Raw genomic sequence first — 6180 nt, forward strand, 5'->3', positions numbered from 1 at the left:
GTTCAGCGCTCGACAACATGGATACCTTCTATGCATAGCCTATAGGGAATTTTACCCAAGCTGCTGGTGAAGGGCTTTGCTTCCTTGCACCAATTGTTGATTGCTGAATGAGTCTGTGTCCCAAAAACAAGACATGGATCTCTCTCCTGCTCACCAGCAATAACTGTGAGTCCATCCTGTGTGTTCACATTAATGCGTGATGTGTTGTGTCATTGCTCTCCAGGTCATTTTGGGTCTGTCTGTGTGTGTGTCTGTGTGTGTGTGTTCACTGTAAGCAAGGACCAAATAACTACTGAAACTGCGTATGGTCTTATTCTTCAGCTGTTACTGCCAAACCTTACAGTGCGGAGGTTTTTCAGAATGGGAGGCGGGCCTACCCGGGGTGGTTACAAACTGTTTGAGGGGAGGCTCAGTGGATGGAAGTGAAAAGATATTACACTAGTTATTAGGTCAGTTATCAAAAGAAGATCACATAGAATAGCCTAAATATGTGTGATTTGGTTTAGGAGATAGTTCAGAGAGAAGCTACAGTAGTCACAAGAGCTAATAAATGCCTTAGGACAGACCTTTTTAATGCGTTTGGTGTAGTCTGCAGTTATGTCTAACAGCAGTATTTGGCTACCTGTCCTCAATCGCTAAGTGTCTATCTATGGGATCAAATAATATCAAAATAGGCATCCAGCAATTGAGCGAAACAAAAAAAGTAAACCAGGAGAGGAGCCTTTGTCCAAGCTTTGTCTGAGGGGAGGCCCACAGTCTCGGACTTCCTGATCTAGTGGAACATGAAAGCCCTCTGAATAAACATGCACCGCGCTCCGTTGACAGGCTCCTTTCACATTTCCCCTTCAAATTTCAGTATTTTGTTCTTGTGTTTCAGTCAGTGTTCATTAAATCAACTGCTGACCAATATTATGTCTCTATAAAAAATGTGTGGTACAACATATTTTGCTTTGCTCTGTTTAATTCGGTTGAAGTGAAGACTATAGTGTAGGCTAAACAATAAGAGCTTTCTCTCTTCTTGGGCCGTAGGGGTGCCGCGGGTCTTCCCCTAAATCGGTTGACTTAGCTCTGGAGTCACGAATATGAGGTCAGTGAGGCTGGAAGATGAAGACACACAACACACTTTTGAAAGCTTGCTGTTCGGTAGTGTCTTCATAGTCGTACAGCTCTTCCAAAGATTGATTTTTATTTAGTTTTGTTTCCCTCCAAAGGGTTTTGCTGTGACGGTTTTTTTTGTCCCAAGGCCAAATTGAGTGAGAAGACGAGGCCGGAGGGTCCTGTGATGTGTGCTACCCGTGACTTCCTGTATCTACCAAATGCATTCATTACTTGTAACTGCAAAAAAAACAGTGCACCTTCAACATTAGTGCAGAGTTTACCTTTTGTTTCCGAATATATTTTATGGAACTGGGACACACTTCTTCCTCGTAACGAACAAAGGTTTTCTCACCTTTTCATCGCACAAAGCCATCACTGCTGAGTGAGTGTGCAGCTTAGAGCGGCATCTATATGTTCCGATCACACATTGAGACACGCACATAAACACATCAAACATCATTCAATCTTTTAAATGTGAGTCTAAAATACTGCTATTTATTTATTGTTCTGTTTGATTTGTGATGTTGCTGTTGTGTCTTCCTTTATCAATCAGAGATTTCTCACCAGTTACCGTCTAATGCCTCTCCTATCTTAGCACTGCGCGCAACAGAAGCGGTGGATTTCTGCATAATCAGAGGTGTATTGCCAGTGCCTGCAGCAAATTCTAAACTGTGGATAGCGACTGTAGAATCACTACATGATATCCCTTATTAAAAATATCCTTTAAATCTATTGAAAAACACTTCTTGCTCTGGTTCGGGTATTGTATGTTCGCAATGAAAAGTCAACGGGACTCAAATAATTGCACAGAATAGAATACATATTTGTTTTGCAATTTTAAATCAGTATTTCCCCATCGTCTCACAACATAGTTAAATACACGGCTAAGTGAAATAGATTAGTTACAGAAACTGGTTTTCATTCCTATTGATTTAACCTTGAATTGCTAAATTAAGAGATTAAAAAAAAAACTACGAGCCGTAAGTTTTCATTATGAATCAGATAAGGCTGCTTACAAGTGTTCATTGTAATTAATCATCCTTCTAGTTGTAGTTGAGATTTGACTGTAAACGTACTTGTGTAAATACCATAGACTGTATAAAACAGGGTTAGATTAGAATAAAGTAAATACAACTGTTTTCTTCCTGCTGATTCTCTTGTGCGCAATTTGAAATGATTAAATATCAGGTGCAGTGTGAAAATAAATTTTGAAATGGATGGTTTTGCAAGTACTGTCTTTATTTTTCATCTTCTGTAACCATGTATTAATCATAGACGTGTATATAAATACATACTGTATATACAGTATGTATAGGTATACATTTATCAGTGTATGGCATTAATACGTTACGACCACATGGTGGTAGCACTGTATGATGAGGTGATGTGTTAAATGACAGTCTGATCAGATCAGATGGTCAATGAAAACAGCTGCAGGGTTCTGTTTTACTTTTTTCTTATTTTGATTTGTATCATTCATTCAGTGATTATCTCCAAATGTCCCCCCCCCCCCCCCAAAATACTTGCTTTATAAAGAGGGGAATAAGGGAGTACTGTCACTCAAGAAAAATCATAGCCTCACCATAGATACATTATACAGTATATTTACTCACAAGAATTTCCGGATATTTTCTGCCTTCAACAAATCATCATGTATCTGCTGCTGGTTTCACTCCTTTCCTTATAACTTCAGGCAGTAACCTTGTATCCTGTAATTTACTCCAGCGCAGTAGATGCAGACAGGCGGAGTGGGAAAGGGGGTCAGAAACTCCCCCTGAAGACACAAATGAATGTGAACAGTGAAGGAAGGATCAATATTTTATGTTCATCTGTACAGCAAGCAGCGGAGTGTTGACTCACAGCTGACTCACTGCCTCACCATGTGTTTGGTTGAACTTCTACTATATTCTGTCGTACTTTTGCAATTCTATTAAGTGCTTAAAGATGACATAACACCCCCCCCCCCCCCCCCCCCCCCCCCGCAATGCATCACTCAACCTGATTAACTCAGCGTAATTTATTTTCCTCTCTCTCAGGGGTTCTTAAACTTTTTGACCTCGGGGCCCAACTTTTCAAGTACAAAGTGTCCCGGGGCCCATTCAAATATTAACACTATTAGTTGAACTAATTGATCTCACTCTTAGTTTGATTTGTATTCAATAACTATATTGTTACCTGTTCAACTCCACCTCTATTTTGGAGCAAAACCGCCTAAAATGACATACCCAAATTAAAATGGCTGTAGCTTCTGAACCACTCTGACTATATGCATCAAAAGTGTCAGAAAACCTGTAGGTCATACAGAAACAGAGCAGTGGGCCTTTGGAGTCAGTAAAAATTGAAGATTTTTGTCCGCATAAAATAAAAAAGTATCTTTCAGTATAAATAACTGCCTGTGGCTGTATCTGTACAGGTAAATGACAGTATAGGGCTGTAACTACACTATCAGTGAACAACTGCCTCAAATTTGAAGAAGATTGGACAAAGTATGACCATTCTACAGTGTTTCTTCCATGAAGAGATCCAGGCGGAGCTCTAAAAGGATATTTGGAGACCCAAATGGACACATGGTAACCAAATGATATTCTGACACACTAAAGGTGTTTCTCCCTTTATATTTTGATATATTATTTTCCTTTTATTTTTAGCCTTTGCAAATTGCAAAAACTAAAAATAAAAGGAAAATAATATTTTATTATTTAATAATTATATATATATGGTCGAAGACGTCGTATGTAAGTAGCGGACTTGCTGTGCGTAATGGCTGCGACCGAGCGCACGATCGAGTATGCGGGTAGCTCAGTTACGCAAGGTCATAAGTTGGTTGACGGCTTATAGAAGAGGAAGATAAGGTTTGTACTATAAGTACTAGCGTTTTCTGAAACTACTAGCTCCATGGTAACATCCGCTAGCACATTGTTGGGTCTGTAATGTGTCTTTTTCCATCGAAATGCTGCAAGATCCGACTTACAGCGGCTTTGGACAGTGTGTGTTTGGCTCCTTTTGTGAAAAATCCATAAGAAATTAAAGAAAATCGATGATTTATTTGCAAAGATGAGGGTTTTGGGCATGCTGGGATACCAAACACGGCCATGTTTAGTGACGTAGTTTGCGCAAGCAAGCCGTAGGAACGGAAGGGGAGGGGATCGAGGACGCCGGCGTCCTCACGTAGTTGAACAGGCAAAACCCTTGTCAAATAAATGAGATGATACAATGTGATGATCACAAAGACATTTATTTATCATGTGTATGTAAACCTGCATACACAACAAGAAGCCCAACAGGCTTTCCCACGAGCGTTGGATGTTTCGTCGCTAGGTGTCGCTTTATTTTGAAGGCTTCAGTGCTTCGTTTGATAGCATTAGCCCACATTCCACACACTGAAAGTGTTAAGAAAGTCAGGATTGTACTTGCGCACACATTTAGACTTTTGGGGGGTATGGCACCACTGTCGTCTTCATTTTTTCTACCACTACAGTGTAGTGGTTAAATCGTGTAATGTTTATGATTCATTAAATGATGTAACACTGCTGCCCTCTAGTGGTTAAATCGTGTAATGTTTATGATTCATTAAATGATGTAACACTGCTGCCCTCTAGTGGTTAAATCGTGTAATGTTAATGATTCATTAAATGATGTAACACTGCTGCCCTCTAGTGGTTAAATCGTGTAATGTTAATGATTCATTAAATGATTTAACACTGCTGCCCTCTAGTGGTTAAATCGTGTAATGTTTATGATTCATTAAATGATTTAACACTGCTGCCCTCTAGTGGTTAAATCGTGTAATGTTTATGATTCATTAAATGATTTAACACTGCTGCCCTCTAGTGGTTAAATCGTGTAATGTTTATGATTCATTAAATGATTTAACACTGCTGCCCTCTAGTGGTTAAATCGTGTAATGATTATGATTCATTAAATGATTTAACACTGCTGCCCTCTAGTGGTTAAATCGTGTAATGATTATGATTCATTAAATGATTTAACACTGCTGCCCTCTAGTGGTTAAATCGTGTAATGTTTATGATTCATTAAATGATTTAACACTGCTGCCCTCTAGTGGTTAAATCGTGTAATGTTTATTACTCATTAAATGATTTAACACTGCTGCCCTCTAGTGGTTAAATCGTGTAATGTTTATGATTAATTAAATGATTTAACACTGCTGCCCTCTAGTGGTTAAATCATGTAATGTTTATGATTCATTAAATGATTTAACACTGCTGCCCTCTAGTGGTTAAATCATGTAATGTTAATGATTCATTAAATTATTTAACACTGCTGCCCTCTAGTGGTTAAATCGTGTAATGTTTATGATTCATTAAATGATTTAACACTGCTGCCCTCTAGTGGTTAAATCATGTAATGTTAATGATTCATTAAATGATTTAACACTGCTGCCCTCTAGTGGTTAAATCGTGTAATGTTTATGATTCATTAAATGATTTAACACTGCTGCCCTCTAGTGGTTAAATCGTGTAATGTTTATTACTCATTAAATGATTTAACACTGCTGCCCTCTAGTGGTTAAATCATGTAATGTTCATGATTCATTAAATGATTTAACACTGCTGCCCTCTAGTGGTTAAATCGTGTAATGTTTATTACTCATTAAATTATTTAACACTGCTGCCCTCTAGTGGTTAAATCGTGTAATGTTAATGATTCATTAAATGATTTAACACTGCTGCCCTCTAGTGGTTAAAATTAGTGTTACAAATTGTTTATGTGTCACAGACTGTTGTGTGCTGTTGTGTTTTTCTCTGTTAAAGAGCATTAGTTGTGGGTTGTTAATTGTTATGTTATAAAGTTATGACCATGACTAGGGTTCCCTCTGAATACATATAAGACAACTAGCGCTGACCGCTGTGCATTAGCAGCAAAGAATACATTTAGCTGCCTGTTGAAAGCAGACAGCAGTTGTTTTGGCTATGCACCGGTATAATGGTGTGTGAAGAATTCATATCATACGGGAAATTAAAACCGGTATACTGCCCAGCTATAGTCTTTATTATAGTTTGGACAATTTTGTACCAATATTTGACGGGCCGGATTAAAAAGCCCAGCGGCCGTAGTTTG

This window comes from Anarhichas minor, unplaced genomic scaffold (assembly GCF_050575085.1).
Source record: "Anarhichas minor isolate MPS153535 unplaced genomic scaffold, ASM5057508v1 ptg000045l, whole genome shotgun sequence".
NCBI classification, from domain to species: Eukaryota; Metazoa; Chordata; class Actinopteri; order Perciformes; family Anarhichadidae; genus Anarhichas; species Anarhichas minor.